Here is a 19,586-nt window from a genome sequence, read left to right on the forward strand (position 1 = left end):
TAGACACAGCCGTTGGGAATGAAATGGGGTTTGGATTAGACCAATGGAGCATCCTTCCATGAAGTCATTGGAAATACTTAAGATCAGTAGTAAATATTTTCAGAATCAGTTTCTAGAGCAGTTCATTTGTTTTAGATTATGTCCGTGTGTGTGTGTGTGTGTATATATATATAAATACATATCTGTATGCAATAATGTTTTTAAAGTAGAATCTGGAAATACAACATTTTAAATATATTTTTGGAAAAGATGGTGTTCACAGATAAAGAAAAGATGTGATATAACAGAGCCTAACATTGCTGATCTGTTGAGGAAGAGGCACAAAGAGCTGTACGCTGTACTTACTGTACAACTGCACTGAAGTAATGAGGGTAATTTACTGTGATCTGAAATATCATGTTTACCTTCTGTTCAATCTTCTTAATGTATTTTTTTAAAAAATACTCTATTTATTGTTTATAAAATCATTTTAAAAATGCATTCTAGAATAATAAATTTGTTTTTTCTTACTGGTAGTTGGTCTAATATTAAAATCACTAGAATAGTCAATTTCTTTGTAATCCATGCAGAGCACTGACCACCACATTTATTGCCAATCTGTTTCTCCCTGTGTTCAGTATTTTATCTCTATAAAGGAGGTCAAATACTGACTGCATTACAGCTTTAGATTTCCTGGCATATAACATTGTTACCTGTTTGTTACATTTGAAAACTGTAGAAAGCTATATGCCTGCAATCATATAGTAACACCTTTTCCTCATGCCAGATGGAAATGTAATGGTTTGCTGCTTATTGTTAAAATATGGTAGTAGAAACATGGAAATTCTAACAGTATTTAACTGTTAAAAGCTGCTGTTACAATTTTGCACCTTTGCATATATGGCAAAAATGGTTACACTGTAGCTTGTATATAACTAATCTTAAATATTTAAGAATTCCCTAAATTAAAAATGGGGATTTGGTAAATAAAACTAAGTTTTCCAATGAAGAAGACTGTTGCAAAATAAAAATATTGCCTCATGCTGAGGCATGTTAATTGCATTAATGGAAGACTTCAATTAATCTGGAGAATGACACATGGAAATAAAATGCATTGCTTTACGGAAGCCTTCCGGTTTTCTTATTTCAGATGTTCCAGCATGCTCATTTTTATTTCACTTTCATAATTCCTGCACCTGAATCGCTCATAACTTCCTTCAACATGTTACACCACCAGTATAAGCATTGTCAGTCATCACTAGTACAAGAATTAGGGGTATGCAGCGGAATACAAGGATTCCCAAGATGCTGCTAAGCTGTGGAGCTTTAAGAATCTATTGCTCTAGAGGCAGTAATTTCTTTGACCAAATCTCTGGCTGATTTGGTAGCACAACTGTCAATCTGCTATCCAGTTAGAATTAAAAATTGCTGAAACAAGATCCTGTTTATTATTAATATAGTAGTTAGTTACATAATAGCCCAGAATATTGTTTTCATTTTAAAGCATTTAAAATATATTATTTCTTTCTCATAACATCCCTGTGAGATGAATCAAGTATTATTTCCACTCTTTAACATTAGTCCAAGGATATGAATGGCTTAGCATAGTAAATACATGAATATCAGACTCTTGCAGTATAACTAATGGATTGATTATATTAAGGTGTTGATTGTTTACTTTCTGTGTTGCAGAAATGTGCATTTGGAAAGCTGGAAAGATAGATACTCTTCTTGTGCCACAGTTATGATTATGGTGCATAATGACTTATTTAAAAATAAACATTAATTTTTATGTCAATACGCCACTGAACAACACCTGCTGTAGCATTACAAAGAAGGGAATTAATGGAAACTAGGCAAGGAAAGCCAGACTGGCATCTTTATTTTATTTGCTTCTAAAAGAAATAAAAACAATGCCAGTTAAATGTGGAAATGACAAATTGTTTTATTAATTTATTGGCTTTAGTAAACTTGATCTTGGCTTGCCTTTATTGCCAAAAGTAATGTGCTAGTGCCTGTAAATAAACAGGTGAGGTTGAAAGAAGATCTACTTTAAACACGTACTCACTTATTCATAAATTACTATAGATGTTCATGATCTGTCTATTGATATTGTTTAATAGCCTCCATTAACCAAACATTTAGTTAACTGCTGCAGGCAAAGGTTTAAGTACCTACAATTTTTTTTCAGCTCTGACCTTTAAATTAACTGTTAGCAACTTCAAGTTTTGGTAATGAAAATCTAAAACCAAAGATTCTATCCTCCTTCTCATGCTCCCTCCCCCCCCCCCCCCATGCTTTATGAAAATTGGCTTATGGCTATGTATGTGCATAACTCAAAGATGCTGTATGCAAAACAGATAATGTAACATATCCATTTTACAGTTATAATTTGCCAAATCTGCATATCATATATTTGTGCATTTATCATTCTTATATGTGAAGTTTAGAAGCCTGGAGTGTGTCTCTCTTTATAATTCTAAGTGTGTTAATGAAGACTATTACTGATGTTCCTGAAACATAAGGATTCAGGATTCAAACCAACAACTTGTAAATGGCTGTGTTTGTCCTGTAAGCCCAAATTGTGATTGGTCCTAGAGAGACATGTGACCATGCATCCTGTACTGGAATCCATCTTGAACCTGGTATTTTTCTATGGGGATGGGAGATGCTGAACAAAGGGTTTCTGCTATGGGGGAAAGTCTAAGCAAGGGGAAGCCATCACTCCTTTGCCTTCAGCTGACCTTTGGAACTGCCTAGCCACCCTAAGAGGATGCAAAGAACTTTGAAGAAACTGTAGACCAGGCCAGAGTAAAGATCAGCTCTGAGTTGAAGTTTTTTACCTGAGATAAGAACAGCTGTTAAGGGTAAGAATTTTCATGCATCAAGCTTCTTATTGGATTAGAATTAGCTAGCACGTTTTGTTCACTTCAGCTTAGATCTGTCTGTTTTCACTTGCAACCTCTTAAATCCTAGTTACTGCTAGAGTGCAGTAACTCTAACTCTGACTTGTTTGGGAAAGACTAGAGAATCTGGCCTACCAGGACAGGGTGGCTGGGAGCCTCAGAGAGCAGGAAGAAGGCATGATAAGCATGATCAGCACTATCATAATCAGCACACCCAGAGACAACTCCAAGGGGGAATTTCTGTCATTCAGTCAGTCACACTCCCCTTTCCCCTATCAAATATATTTCTCCCATACTGCGTTGATGTTTCCCCATGTTGTCTGGTTTTTATCTGAAGCCTCTACAACTGCAGAGCAGGCAATCAACTGTGCCCATCAATTAGCTGCAATATTCATGCTTCAGTAGTTTGCTGGAGGTCACTGGGAAGCTGTTCACCTACAGCATGCTTGTTTCTGTCATTGATGGGCATGTTGTTGTCATTTTCTCTTCTCACTTCCCCTCTCTTCTAATTCACTCTGGGGCAAATGTAGCTGCCAGTGCCCAGACTAAGTATCTCTGTTGAGAGCTGGGGAGACCCCACAGGAGAAATCAACATCACCTCAAGTTAGGGGAATGGCAGAGAGGACCTACCCCATTGATACCTTTGTGGCACTACAAAGGACACAGGTATGAAAGGGACTTCACTGGTACTCTGGTGGAGGGTGGGAAGGGAAGGACTAAAGGAACCTTTTAACAGCAGATCCTCTGTCCCCACCCTTGTGCATGGATTCCCCATGGAGCTCGGCTATTGGGAAAATAAAGTCATATAAGAAAGATTCAGTTCTGCGAGCCTCTCAGCAGCAAGAACCTTCTTGTTTACACTGCCGTAGTTGCCCCCCTCTTCACTTTTGGGCAATCTGTTTACAATCTATTTTGTATTGTATAGATATGTATCATAGTTGTCAATGTGGGGGAAAATTCTTTGTAGTAAGAGCAATGTACCAGTAAAAATGAAAAGGAAGGTGTTTGAAAACCAGCACTATAGTTATTCAAGAACTGGCTAGGTAAGACATTATGCTTGATATTGTGGTAGCACCTTGGAACCCAAGTTGAAGGTAAGACTCATTGTGCTAGGTTATACAGACAAGTAACAAAGACCTCTCACTCTGCTGCAGGGAGTTTGCACTCTCAGGCATGCAACAAGTAGACAAAACAGGGTGGGCAGGATTTGGGAGCATGAGAGCATAATCAGATGAACACATTAGAGCAGAAAAACAGAAATTCAGCTTTAGATTAACATTTCAGGATTCCCAGCAACTTCAAGCTATGGCACAAGCTCCCATTGCTCTTAGCTAAGGGAGTGGCAGAGACAAAGAAAAATTAATCAGATTCCCATGTCAATGTCAAGGTGTGATTCAGCCGTCCTTCCCTCGTCAGTTAGCTTTTTAGTTTTTAGATTGCCACTGCACATTGAGCAGATGTTTTCAGGAAACTATCCAAAAGGACTTGATGAGCTCTTTCTTGAGTGATAACAGTTATGTTAAACCCCATCATTTTTGTATCTATAGTTATGATTATATTTTTCCATGTGTATTACTTTACACTTATCAACACTGAATTCCATCTGCCTTTGTGTTGCTCAGTCTCCCAGTTTTATGAGATCCCTTTGTAACTCTTTGCAGTCAGCTTTGGATTAGTCACAGTCTGTCCCTTTTTCAAGAACATTTATGAGACGTTTAACAGCAGTGGTCCAAATGCAGATCCCTGCAGCACAACACTCATTCCTACTCCCCCCCCCCCCCCCCCCGCCACTCATCCAATCTTTTAAGTGGCGTACCTGGCAATATTTTCACGATGATCTAGCAATTCTTCAATTGCTGGAATGCCCAGCCTTTTGATTCTTAATCACCTCGCCTCCCTCTTTTTATAACAAACTCCCTGCCCCAAAGGAAAAGCTGCAAATGGCTCAAACTCTGTTGCATTTAAAAACTGCCTATGGAGTCAGGACATGGGCTTAAGTATAGTGACCATGCTTTCCAAAGCAAAAATCAGGACATGTGATCTGACAAAGGTTTTTTTTCTTATTTGTGAATTTATTTATATGAAAAGTCTTACAAAATATAAATATTAAATCACAGGATGGTGAGTGAGCAGGCTGGGAATGTGGGGTCTTGGCAGGGTAGTGACTGAGTAGGCTGGGGGTGCAGGGTCTGGACATGAGAGGAAAGGGGGCCACTTACTTGCTTTTGTGTGGCTTTCAACACTGTGCCACAGGCATTGCTTCCTGCTACTCCTATTGGTTGGATTCCAGAGCAGTGAGAAAAGCGTCCAGGAAGGGTGTCCCTGCACTGCTGTTCCCTCCCGCCGGGGGAAAGAAGGGGAAATGGCAGCATGTGCAGCCACTTCTAGCTGCACTTCTTCCCCTGCAAGCCTCTTTTTCCCCACCCAAATATTTGCCAAAATATTGGAATTTCTGGGACATTTCGATGTTTATGGGGACAGTAGGACAGATTACTTCAAATTGGGACTCTCCTGGAAAATCTGGGCCATATGGTCGGCATAGCTTTAAGCAGACCTCAACTATGAAATCCAGGTGTTCAAATTTGGGAGGGAGACTACTGCTCCTAGCCCCTCATAAATGGCACCCTTCGGAGCCTGCTTAAAGCCAGCTCCTCAAGAGCACTGGCTCCTGCTCCCCTCTCCACCCCGCTCCCGCCATTGCTGCCTCTGATACAGAGGTAGCAAGGGAGGGGAGAGTGTGTGTAGTTGACAAGATTAACTGATAAGCTTAGGCTTAGTGGTTAATCGTGTAGTCAGCTACACATTGATATCCCTTGTTTAAAGGTAGGAAACAAAGGGTAGAAAAAAATTGTCAGTTTTCACAATGGAGGGAGATATACAGCGGGTTCCCCCCAGTAGAGCCCAAGATGGCTACACATTTATATCCATGAATGTGGATATCCACGGGTGTAAATTGGTATCCATGAAACTGCAGAGCTGAACCACTTTCAGTCTTCCTCTCAGACTTGCCCTCTGCCCCTTTCACACAGCTGTCTGCATTTCCTACCCAGAGGCATGCTTATGAGTCCACCCCCATAGGTGGGGCTGATGGCGGTGCAGCCATGTTGGAGGAACTGCTGGTGTGGGGTGCTAGCTCCTGGGAATGGTGGTTCCATGTTCTGCTCCTTTCACTGCTGTGCAAGAAGCTGGGAGAAGAAGACTGGGATAGATCATTCCAATTGCTCTGTTCTGTACACTTCCCCTGAAGTGCTAGTATTGGCCACTGCTGGAGACAGGATATTGGACTAAATGGACCATTGTTCTGACTCAATAAAAGACATGTGCTGAGAATAGGCATTTAAAAAAATCACAGCTCTTCTCTCTAGTGTGTGTGTGTGGGGGGGGGAGGGGGGAGGGAATTATTCCATTAATATTTTTTAGAATGATTTCATTAAGAAGTAAAATTAAAAGTAAAATTAAAATCCACTTCCCACAAACGTTATAGTGCTTGCAAAAGAATCTGATGTATGGTATGGATTAGGTTGGCTGCCTCTTTATTTCCAGTGTTTCTGAAGTGGTTGTGAAGGTTGACGTACAAAGCTAAAGAACATAGAGAATGAGCTCCATGAAGTTGCTTTACTACAGCTAACCTTAAACCTCCTTTGGAATGCCAGAGATTTAGCCTCACTTTTAAGCTGACTTGACAAATGAATCTGACATTCTTACAGTGCAGCCCTGGAATATTATAAAATGTCAAAAGTTTAATCTCCAGCTAGATAAGGAATAACCAGCTCCGACCCAGTACCTGGAAGACAGTGATGTGTATGCTATATTGGTGCAGTCTGCTGTGAGAGATAATAACACAGCAGCCATTGGGCTACACTCCAGCATGAAGCAGAACCTGTCACTCTTTGGGGGTTAAGTGATCACTCATTTTCTCTCTTTCTTCATCCTTCCAGACCTCTGTGCTCTTTGTAGGCTTTCAGCTATGACATGTTTCCCAACTGCCTGGGCCCATTTACTGGAATCTCAGAGAACTGACCCTTTTAGTTTTGCTCTCATCTTTCAGATGGATAGAGAGCTAGCCCTCAAAGACCAAAGTTGACCTTCCTGAATGATTTCATGTTCTAACACTCCCTGCTCCTGATAGTCCTGTTTTACAGGTTCATTTATTGATTTTCAGACCTTTAATTTAATTATCAGCTCTTTTTTAAAATCTTAATCTTTGTAAACTCCTTGCCCCTGGGGCACAAACTGGAAACAGTACCTCTCCTCTGCAGAACTCATATTCCATATTCAGGATGAGCTGCAGCTAAGAGCTCCATCGGGGGCTAGAATGTGTGCTGAAACTCTGGGGAGAGGAGAGAAGCTCCACTAAATGGCATCCTTGCATGTAGAGAAGCAACATTTCCATCTTGCCAGAGCAGAGTAAGTTGTATAAAGTACCTTAAAGCAGATAATTCGAATGATTGATGATCTACATAGTAGCTACTGCTAAGTTTCTGGCTGGATAGAAAGGTGTTGGTTTGACTTGTAAAGTCCCGGATGGCTTGAGATTTGCATACCTAAGAAATGCCTCTTTCCCTGAGTGACACCACAGCAGTTATGGCCAATGGTAACATGAAAGCTGATAGCCTTCTGACTTGAAGCTATGAAGCTGGTAGCAGGCAGTCTTCTAGGAGGCTTCTTTGGTTCTGGAGCTCAGATATCCCCTTGCTGTGACAGGCTTGGAGTTGTTGACAGTTAGGACAACAGTTTAGGGCAGGGCTGGGGAACCTCAGGATGTAGCCCCCAGCTTGCCTGGATCCAGTCCACTGGGCTCAGGACTCCCACCATTGGTGCTCCAGGCCCGCTTCCCTACCATCCCCATCACGGGGTTGGAACACATGAAATGTAGTAACTTGGGCTCCTCTAGGCTCTGGTGTGTGAGGACAAGGGGAGTGTCTTTCTCCTCAGTCAGTGAGGTTTTGTTTTGTGGGTTGGTTCCCCAGCCCTGGTTTAGAGGCTAATCTATTTTCCTGGTCTTTTCTGACTGAGCATATTGAGGGTATTAGTGTATTTAGATGATGGATTCTTGTTGGCTTATATTTTGGGAGCTGGGGGTTAGTTCAGTTGAATAAGTCATTGTATTGTTATAGCAGGTTTCACCTAGTGGCCTTGCTACATGGGTCTTCTCAACTTTATTTCTTCCTTCTTTAGCTTGCAAGCAAATGTTCAAACTGGGGGAAACATGCTGTGGTTTTGTAATGGCTGGTGGTTCGGTGTACAGGAAGTACTGGTTAAAGGCTGCTGTATGAACAGCAGGAGTGTTTGTTCTCCACTTTGGGCTCTGATTAGAGTCCATGCTTCAGACAGCTGTGTGACAGCAGTCAAGCACAAGCAGATTTTTTTGAACTGATCCCTAGCAGAGCACAGTATTGAAGTGTAGTTGTGTGTTTTTTAAATTGTCTAAATGTTTAATATTTCTATGTGAAAAATGAAACACAAGCTGAAATTAAATACCTGATTCAATAACGTTTTGCAATATGTTGTTATACAGGTAAAGGATCCATGTCTATAGACAAACAGTGAGTCATCTTAGTTTGTATGCTACTTCTCTTCCAATTACAAGACTATTAGGATACAATTTTCAAAAGCCCCTAAGTGACTAAGGCTCTTTTGTCCAATTTTTAGAAGTGACTTAGGCACTTAGGTCCAGATCCTCAAAGGTATGTAACTCCTGTTGATGTGCCTTTGAGGATCTGGATGTTAGGCCCCTAAATTTAATCAATTTTTCAATCATACTTAGGCTCCTAATTCACTTAGGTGCTTTCGAAACACTTTAAAGCTTGTTAGTATTGGTTCTTTGCTGATGCATTTAGCTTTGTCAGTAGGACCACATTTCTTTCCTTGACTCTTTGCAATAAATGCTGGCAACAAAGGATTCATTCTGTAAAGATTGTAGGAAAAAACAGAGTTGAGGTGCATTGTTAATATTTATTATTTGTATTCCAGTAGTATCCAGTGATCACAACCAAACATAGTCCCCTGCACTGTGCTAGGCACTGTACACACACAGCACAGGAGATAGTCTCTAGCCCAAAGAATTTATAATCTAAATTATAGATTGAGTAATCCCTGCAATTGTCATCAGCAAACCTGTGAGGTCAAGAATGATCTCCTTCACAGGTTTTATTTTTTATGGGTCCTTCGATGACTGAGAAGTCCAATCCTTGAGCCTTGGGCTTGTTGGCAAATATCACAGGGGGTGTTGGAACACAGGGTTGGAGCATGATTGCTACGTGACAGTTGTCTTTCTTTTCTGGTGTTTTTCTGTGGATAGGGCAAGGTGATTTCCTTAGAAGTGGATGTTCCCTCTCTGACAAGCTGTCACCGTTTATCCTATGCTGGGCTGCTGTCTCCCAGGGTGTGGTGTCTATGCCACAACTCTTGATGTTTACTTTGAGGGTGTCTTTAAGGCATTTCTTTTGGCCTCCCTATTTCCTCTGTCCTTTGGTAAGTTGGCCATGCATGTATCAGGCATATGCACACAGTGCCTGCTCCATCTTAGCTGGCACTCAACAATGAAGATGTTGGGCCTCGTGAAGGTACTGATCCTCCCACTTTATGTTGAGGAGCTTCTGAAGAAAATGCTGGTACTGGCATTCCAGGCTTTGTAGGTGTTTTTATAGGCCACCCACCTCTCATAGCCATACAGGAGAGTTGGGATTACCGTCACTTTATAAACTAAAAGTCTAGTGTATGATCTAATGTTGTGATTGTTTAACAGCTGGTGAGAAAATCTGCCAAAGGCAAGGCTGGCCTGACAGATTCTGTGCTAAATCTCAACATCTGTGTCTGCCCTTGGTGAGAGATGGCTGCCAAAGTAGACAAAGTGTTCTACATTGTCCAGTTCTTCTCTGTCAGCATCTCTTTCTTTCTGGATCTGATGATTAATCAGTGATTGGCCAGGGGAGGACTTTTATTTTGCTAGTGTTCAGAGTCAGCCCTAGGCTTTTGTAACCTTTAGAGAAACAATTAAGGATGCTAATCCTCCTTTGACTGTGCAACTATGGCACAATCATCTGTGTACTGGAGTTCGATTATTGTTGCTGATATTACTTTAATTCTGGCACGGAGATGAGAAAGATTGTAATTGAGACTAGAAAAATTAAACTGAAGCCAATTGCATAATCAAAATAATTGAAGCACAGAAACCTGTAAGAGCAAATTGTATTGCTTCATCTAATTTGTGTTTCTGAGAGAGAGACATGTTGCTCTGTTTCAGCAAAAACAACAAGGACTCTGGTGTACTTCACTAACAAATTTATTAGGGTATTAGAGCCGAAGCGTTTGTAAGCTACAATTCACTTCCTCAGATGCTGAAGACTGAAAGAAAGAAAGAACGATACAGAGATGAGAGTGTGACAACAGTGCTAATTAAATCAGAATGGATGTGGATCATCTCCAACAGTGGTGAGAAGGTCAGAGAACCTGAATGGGAGATTACCTATTGTAATTTGAGAATGACTCCGTGGCTGTGTCTACATTGGCATGATTTTGTGCAAAAGCAGCTACTTTTGTGCAAAAACATGCTGCCTGTCTACACTGGCAGGGAGTTCTTGTGCAAGAACACTGACGTTCTAATGTGGGAAATCAGTGCTTCTTGCACAAGAACTATGATGCTCCCGCTCAGGAAAAAGCCCTCTTGCGCAACTGTTCTTGCGCAAGAGGCCAGTGTAGACAGGCAACATGAATTTCTTGCGCAAGAAAGTCCGATGGCTAAAATGGCCATCGGAGCTTTCTTGGGCAAGAGAGCACCTACACTGGCACGAATGCTTTTGCGCAAAAGCACATCTTTTGCGCATAGGCACATGCCAGTGTAGATGCTCTCTTACTCAAATACTCTAACACAAAAACTCTTGCATTAAAGAGTATTTGTGCAAAATCATGCCAATGTAGACACAGCCCATGTGTTTATTTAGACCTTGGTTCAGGGTGTCAAATCTGCATATGAATCCAGCTCAGCAGTTTCTCTCTGCAGTCTATTTTTGAAGTTTTTCTGTCTGGGTATGTCTACACTGCAAAGTTAATTGGAAATAACAGCCGTTATTTCAAATTAACTTTAATAGTGTCTATATATGGAAACCGCTATTTCAAAATTAATTCGAAATAGCAGAGTGCTTAATTCGAATTTGGTAAACCTCATTCTATGAGGAGTAACGCCAAATTCAAAATAGCTATTTCAAATTAAGTGCTGTGTAGACACTTAATTCGAAATAGGGGGCCTCCAGCCCTTCCCAGGAAACCCTGGTGGCCACTCTGGGCACAACCAGGAAAACTTACTCTCCTCTCCCCCAGCCCCGGAGCCATTAAAGGGATAGACGCTGGCCACAGTGCCTGTGCCAGCTCCAAGCCTGCCAGCTCAGAGCCAGCAGTGGCCACCGGGGCCCCTGACCCAGTGGCCCCAAAACATGAGCCAGCAAGCCACTGGCAGCCAGCCCTCTACTGCTCCCCAGAAGCCCTCCTCCCAGGTTTCCCCCTCCCCTCTCCCACCTCCTTTTCCCAGTCTCCCCCGAGGTTCATCCTCCCGCCCCCCAGTTTTGTTCAATAAACCCAGTTTCTATTTTTGAACATATATGTCTTTTGTTTGACATCAGGAAGGAGGGCTAGTGAGGGGTAAGTGGAAGGACATGAATGGGGCACGAGGACCCGGGTGGGGAGGACCCGGGTGGCTCTGAGGCTCCTCAGGGTGGACGCTTTCCCACAGGGCCTCCTGGATCCTGACAGCCCCCCGATAGGCCTCCCAGATGGCAGCCTGCAGCAAGTGCAGCTGGGCTGATGGCAACGACCCCATGAGATGCACCAGCATGCCCAGGGGCAGCTCTGGCTCCATGTGGCCAAGTGCTGTGTTTTCCCAAGTGCGGGCACTCCAAGACAGGACTGTTTTGCTGTCCCTCATCGAGATAGACAAGCAAGCAAGGAACCCTGTCTGTCTGGGTCCCTTTAAGCACGGAGCTCAGTTAGCCTCAGGCAGCAGCCCCATACACTAAGTCCCAACCTGATGCCCTGCCGGCACTGGTTCTGGCCAGCCTTAACTTCAGTTCAGGTCCACTCAGTGTAGACATACTATTTCGAACTAGCAAAACACTATTTTGAAATAGGTTTTGTGTATAGATGTGTTAATTCGAATTAGCTTAGTTTGAATTAACTATTTCGAATTAAGTTAACTAGAATTAATGCTGTAATGTAGACGTACCCTTTGAGAATGGCAACTTGCAAGTCTGAAATTGTTTGCCCAGGCAGGTTCAAGTGCTCTCTTACTGGCTTTTGGATGTTACCATTCTTAATGTCTGATTTGTGTGCATTTATTCTTTTGTGTAGAGACAGTCTGATGTACATGTCAGAGGGACATTGTTGGCACATGATGACTTATATTACATAAGTAGATGTACACCTGAATGAGCCTTTGATGGTATAGCTGATATGGTTAGCTCCTGTGATGTTATCACTAGTGTAGATGTGTGGATGGAGTTGGCACCAGGGTTTGTTGCAGGGATAGATTCCTGGGTTAGTGTTACTGTTGTGGGGTACGTAGTTGGTGGTATTTGTCTCATGTTGGTGGGCTCTGTAATGAGGACTGGCCTGCCTCCCAAGTTCTGTGAGAGCAAAGGATCATCATCTGCGATAGGCTGTAGTTCTTCGATGATGTGTAGGAGAGGTTTTAGCTGGGGCCTGTAGGTAATGGCTAGTGGTGTTCTGTTGCTTTCTTTGTCGGGTCTGTCCTGCAGTACATGCCTTCTGGGTATCAGACTGGCTTTGTCAATCTGTTTCTTCACTTCTCTAGGTGGGTACTATAGTTTTAAGAATGCTTGATAGAGATCCTGTAGGTGTTTGTCCCTGTCTGAGGGACTGGAGCAAATGCTGTTGTATCTTAGGGTCTGTGTCATGTGTTTTGGATGAAAATTGGAGGCATGTAGGTAAGTATAGTGGTCAGTAGGTTTCCAGTATAGAGTGGTATTTATGTGACCATCAGTTATTTGTATTGTAATGTCCAGGAAGTGGATCACCTGTGTGGACTGGTGGGGTGGAAATTGTTGAAATCCCCATGGAATTCTTCAATGGCCTCCTTCTTTTGGGTCCAGATGATGAAGATGTCATTGATGTATTGTAAGTAGAGGAGGGGCACTTGGGAATGGGAGCTGAGGAAGCGTTGTTCTAAGTCAGACACAAAAATGTTGGGCTGTGTCTAGACTGGCCAGTTTTTCCGGAAAATCAGCCACTTTTCCGGAAAAAACTTGCCAGCTGTCTACACTGGCCGCTTGAATTTCTGCAAAAGCACGACTTCCTACTGTAAGAAATCAGTGCTTTTTGTGGAAATACTATGCTGCTCCCGTTCGGGCAAAAGTCTCTTTTGCACAAAAGGACCAGTGTAGACAGCTGAGATTTATTTTGCGCAAAAAAGCCCCGATCGCGAAAATGGCGATCGGGGCCTTTTTGCGCAAAAGCGCGTCTAGATTGGCACAGACGCTTTTCCGCAAAAAGTGCTTTTGCGGAAAAGCGTCCATGCCAATCTAGACGCTCTGTTCCGAAAATGCTTTTAACGGAAAACTTTTCCATTAAAAGCATTTCTGGAAAATCATGCCGGTCTAGACGTAGCCCTAGTGTACTGTGGGGCAATGCAGGTACCCATCTCAGTGCCTTTGACCTGAACGTAAAAATCACTCCCAAATCTGAAATGGTTTGGGGTATTGCTAATGTCTCTCCCATTAAATACACTGTGCAATATTCATTAAATTAATAATTTCATATCTGATAGAGAGGTGAGCTAATGGCAACACTAAACAGCTGTAGAAATGAGATAAAGCAGCTATCTGTCCCATAATATAACAACTCAGAAGCTCTTTAAATCTTTAAGCAAAGTCTCTTCAAGCCTGTTTTCCATTGTTTACAGTGAAATGCTCACACTAGCAATTGCTTGGGATCTTAATGTCCAGGAGCACAAACCACATTGATTTGTATCTGAGGGAAAACCATCTTATTAACTTCAACAATACTCTTTCCTCAATAAAAAAAAAAAAATCACATGCCCTTAAAGTGACTTTGCAGTCAGTGGGGGGAAAAATGACAGCTTTGCAGTGGTTCCTTGTTTCATCAAGGCATTCACATTTGTTGCAAGCCTGGCTCTTGTAGGCCACGGCCTTATGTGGACCATTGCCCCACCTGCTCTTCTTTTTCTCTCCTGAAGTAGAGGTTGGGGAGAGATTTTTCAAACTGTGGTGGTTGTAGAATGGAAAAATGCCTATCTCCTCCATGTTCATCTCCAATGCCTTCTGTTTGAGGCTGCCCACACAATGGTGCTGGAAGTAGGAATGCTGAGGGTGTGGTGGCTCCCCTGACTGTCTGTAATAACAAACACCAGATACCTGGTTTCCATCATCAGCACCAGCATTATACAAATTGCTCCAGCACCTATGTATCTATGATAAGAGAACCAGAACTAGGCTTGAATTTGAATCTGAACTCTCTCCCAGGGTGTTTGGAACCATGGTTTTGGGGTAGGACCCTTGTTTAAGGGAGGGAAGGGTTCCTCCCTCCCTCCCCCCCCCCCCCCACACCTTTGGAAATGGCTCATTGATTTTGTTTCAGTCATATGTATTAATGAATACGGTGAGAAAGCAAATTCCTTTCTAACCACCTACATCCTCATTTCACCACCTCCTTGTTATAGGGAAACTGTACTCCTCCATCCCGCCCACCCCAAAGCAATGAACATGGCAAAGCCCCAGAAAAATGTAATACAGCAAGTCATTTTTTCAATGTACCCGACACTTGCTGTAATGTATTTCATTGTGGCAAGCACACAGCACTCTGCTCCAAGTTTTTGCTTTTCTATAAGCCTTCATTCTTTCACATTCTGCTTCTTGCTGAAATGCACTTGGCGTTTATTGGAACCCATAGAGCTCGTCTGCCTTCTGGAACAATGAGCCTATGAACATAATAGCTCCCGGTGAATCAAGAGGCGCCGTGCTCTAAAAATAAAAATAAAATAAAAGTACTTTCAATTAAAAAGAGGATGGAAAGGACTGATGCACTGATTGCATTTTGATGTTATACTTGAAAGTGTGATCAGTAGGAAAATTGTCTAAAACTCCAGCTTCTTTCTGAACACTAATGCAAATTATAAAGCTGACAGCGTAGTCCCTAGCTGAATGCTGCATACGGTGAGGCAATATGGCATATCTAGAGCAGCATTATTATTTAGTATTTATTTTACCAAAGCATTTCTTCCCTTTGAAAAAAGGTAATTGCAAGTGGTGACGCGCTTTTGATTTATGGTCCCTTCTATGTACAATTGTTCTCTCAAGACTAGACTCTTCACATTGCATTAGCAACAAATGATTGGAGTTGATTTCCTGCTCCTTGAAGGTATTTGCATGGACATAAAAGCACACAAGAACTTTTAATACAATAAAATAATGGATAGAGACTGTCTGGGATGTGTCCTGAAAATTAGGTTCCTCTGCGACTGAGACAAGGGGGTGGCATTCAGGTAGGTAAAGACACCCCATCTCTATGTCCTGTGTATTCCTTAACACTGCTGCTGGATTATATATGGGTTTAATCCTGTCTCAGCATGGGGAGGCTGGACTAGATGACCCTTTGAGGTCTCTTCCAACCATGGACAGCAGGTGGAGCCCTCCTTCGAGGAGGCTAGTCTCCAGTTCTACCCCTTCCATCTGTGGCCTTCCCCCTCGTGGACAGAGCCACAAGCCCTCCTCAGCTGGAGAAGCCCCAAGCATCCCCTTGCTCTGCTAGAGGAGCCCTGAGCTGGCTGGAGCCCCACCCCGCTCCTCTGCCTGGAAGAAGCCTGGGCCAGCCACAGCCATGCTTCCTCTTTCCTCCCCTCCACAGGCCCAAGTCACTCTAGGGAAAAGCATCCCTTCCCAATGCTTTTGCTGTACCCCGTGCAGGTTCTGGGGCAGCTGAGAGGTTGGTATTTGCTATTCAGTTCAGGGGGTTCATCGGTAATCTCTCTGGAATTTAGGGAGATTACTGATGAACCCAGGAAACCCAGAGCAGATACTGGCTCTGTGGCTGCCTCAGAACCTCTATGGGACATAAAAAAGCAAAAACTTTGCTATCGGGGGGTCCAGCAGCCACCCCCTCTGGCCTGTTATACCCACCACCCATGCTTCCAACCCTACATTGCTGCAAGGCTGTGGCACTGGTATTGTGGTGTTCCCCTGGAATCCCATGGCCCGATTTGAAAGGTACTGAGCACTTGTTTCTCCCATTGGTTTCAGTAGGATTATGGCTGGTCAGCCTGTCTAACGATCAGGCCAGCAGTCAGTGGATGAGACTGGGCTGTGTGCTGCATACTGGGTGATGGTTAAGGAAATGGTGGCTCACACAGGCATTTAAAATAGAGATTCTACAGGACTAACCATGTAAATTCTATCTAGTCACATTACCATAGTACAACAAAGTAAAACAATTAGAGCTTGTATTCTTCGCTTCCCAAGGCTGCCATCTAGATACATTCATAGTCTGGCCCTAATTGTGGCATTTACATCTTATGAAAGATCATGATCTTAGAGCTGCTGACTAGACTAGAAGTAGGCAAGAGCAGGCTCCTTATAGCTTCATGAAATTTTCCCAGTGAAACTGAAAAATGTGCATGATCTTGAATGACTTTGTTTGTAACCGGTCCTTCTGTCCCAGAACTTTCCTTTCCTACTATTCTCATTGAATGCAGACAGGTACAGACACCATAGATTGGTTTACCACTTTACCTGGTCCATTGGCAAACTTGCCATAAGGACTGGTTCGCAGCTAAGTGGTCAAGTGCTAGTGCATTGTGAAGGCAGATACTTCTTTCCTTTGCATGCTCTGGTTTGCTTTTTGGTGGCACAGCAGGAGCAGAAATGACAAAGATATTCCACTTAGAAAAGGAACCTTTGGCACTCGCCCAATAATAGAAGCTGCATTTATCGTCATGCCACTTTATTGGCCAGCCCCTATGCCATCCGCTTGCCAGATTTGTTACTGGACCCTGTGTCCTGCTAGAGAGACATAAGGACAGGCACTGGGGACCTGTAGCAAGGGTACATTTTCCCATGCAATGGCAATTAGATAGGCCAACTCATGGGGACCTTAAGGAACTAATACCTGATCACAAAGAAAGTAATGAGTTGACATTGGCTTGTATCAAAGCTATTAGCTGAGTAGCCAGTGCTGGGAAAATGACATTCCATCGCCATAGCTACATGTCAATGGGCATACACATCTATAACTGGAGGAAGAATTTGGCCCGCAGTGTTTAGTTCTCGTGCCATCACGAATCTAACTGTGAAATAAAGCCATGGCATCCTAGTACCCATGCCAGGTCCTACGAGAAGACAAAAATAATCTTTCTCCCAAGTGCTTCCTGGGCAGGACCGGCCAACAAGCGTGTCCAAAAATTATCTCTGTTGATTAAATGCAAATGAATTTAATAGGAAAACCTGGAAAAACATTGGACAAGGAATTATCTCAACAACACAAGGAGTCAGGGTTACAGTAAAAAACAGTTATTTTGAAAAGGGCTGGTGGTCCTTGGGGAAAAGGAATAAAATGACTGTGGCAAAAGTTCAAAAATCATGATGCACTTAGCAAACATATTATTTCCCTTTCTTGTCCTTAATGTTCAGTAATGATATAATGTGTTTATTGTGTATATATATTGTATAAAAAACAGTAGTTAATTGTGCCATGTCAGCCCATAAAACTGTGGCCTATGTCTAAGGTTTATGGCTCTTTAAGGGGCCAGTTTCATAGGCTATATCTACACTATATCTACAGCCGTTTTTCCGCAAAAAGCTCATGGAGTGTCCGCACCTCAAGTGCGTTTTGGTGCAAGAGAATCGAAAGAACAGAGGGGTTTTTGTGCAATTGGTAATCCTCTTTCTATGAGGAAGAAGCCTTTTTTTGAAAGAGTTCTTTCGCAAAAAGGCATGTGTGGATGGGGAAGAAAGGGGGTTTAGCACAGAAAGAGGAAAATGCACAGGTGCCCTGGTGGCCATTCTGTGCATACCAATGCTTACTTTCGAAAGAGCATCCATGCACTCTGGATGCTCTCTTTCGTAAAACCGCATTGCTTTCTCGATGCGCTTTTGCAGTGTGGATACATTCTTGCACAAGTAGTTTTTGTGGAAGATATTTTCTGACAAAAGCTTTTTGTGCAAAAAGCCTGCGGTCTAGATGTAGCCATATAAATCACAAGGATTCTGCTGTCCTAGAACCTCTCCAATGATATATTTTTTTAGGCAGCAACTGCACCTTTGTTATTCCCCTCACCACAGAACAAATGCCTTCTGCTTCTCTCTGTTTTCTCCTTTGCACATAAAAAGTCACATCTTCAGCTGATGAGATGAGACAACGGAGGGGGGAAATTGGGACCTTTTATGCTTCAGAAACCCAACAGATTTATTTTTAAATTAGACATATGCTTTGCTAGTCTAGAGGAGTGTTTCTCAATTGTTTTGATACGAGGGACTAGCATGCTGCCTTCCTAACCTATGTCAAGAAGATATCAAGGACACCAAACCACAGAGAAACTGAAGGGAGGAGGCCAAAGGATTGTTCTTTCCTGAGGGAAGAATTTGGAGAAGGTAGTGGGCTAGGAGCAGGAATCTATAGGCAAAAGCACTCACAAGTCTATGGAGACAAATTAGGGTGGGGACAGCGATCATTAAATGGTCAACGTTTAATCAGCTTTCATTTCACAGATTTTTTTTCATAGCAGGCGCTGTGACAGCCTGAAAACTTTCCTATAGGAAAAATGGACAAATTTTTTTACACAAGCGTGTTTGCTATAGCTGAATAGCTGCCAACTAAAGTACAACTTATATTTCATTTAGGTGACACTCATCAGAGATACCTCAGACCTTTCTGCATACTCAGTTACTTGTTTCTCCTCTCCTCCCCCCCCCCCCCCCAAAATTAATTCTGAAGCAAGTGAGAAGGAGGAGTGGATGGGCCTGGCTGAGTGAGTTTTTTTGGAATAAAATAAAAATGAAGTACTAACCTCGCATGGACTTTATAGACCTTCCTGGACAAGGGATGGCGTGTTAATTTTGGCATCCTTGCCCAGTTACACGTGAGCTGTTTCTTAGAACCTGCCTGCTTAAATTCCTTTGTAGTTTCAATTAGATACCTTTGCTCACAAAATATTAGTGCGTGAGTAACTGCTGGATTTTACCCCTGAGGTGGCTGCATTTCAGTGGCATCTGAAATGAGCCCGTTGAAGCCTTTAATGACTGTAAAGCAATTTGGGATTGTTGGAGGGCAAGTATCATATAAATGTATTGTTATCCTCTCCCTCAGACTCAGCCACACACACACATACCATTAAAGCTGCAGGTACATCTCAGTGAGTGATCTGGGAGTGATTTACCTTTCAGGAATGTTACCATTAAAAAAAAAAAATCCACACAGTAAATTAACATAAGAAATCCAGAAAATTCGTAATGAAGAATAAAGGTACAGGAAACCACCATTGCAAAGCTATGGACATTCCCAGGCAAGGTGGCCAAGGTAGCTACTTCTGCCTTTCTCATTGAGGCCCCTCAGCCTCTGCCAAGCTCAGTAAGGTTCCCAAGGGCATAGGAAAAAGTTTTAATACACTCCAACAAGACTATAAAGAACAGAGAAGAAAGAGATTGAGGTGAGTGTCGGGGAGGAAGGGTGTGGATGCTGAGG

Source organism: Pelodiscus sinensis, chromosome 3 (assembly GCF_049634645.1).
Source record: "Pelodiscus sinensis isolate JC-2024 chromosome 3, ASM4963464v1, whole genome shotgun sequence".
NCBI classification, from domain to species: Eukaryota; Metazoa; Chordata; order Testudines; family Trionychidae; genus Pelodiscus; species Pelodiscus sinensis.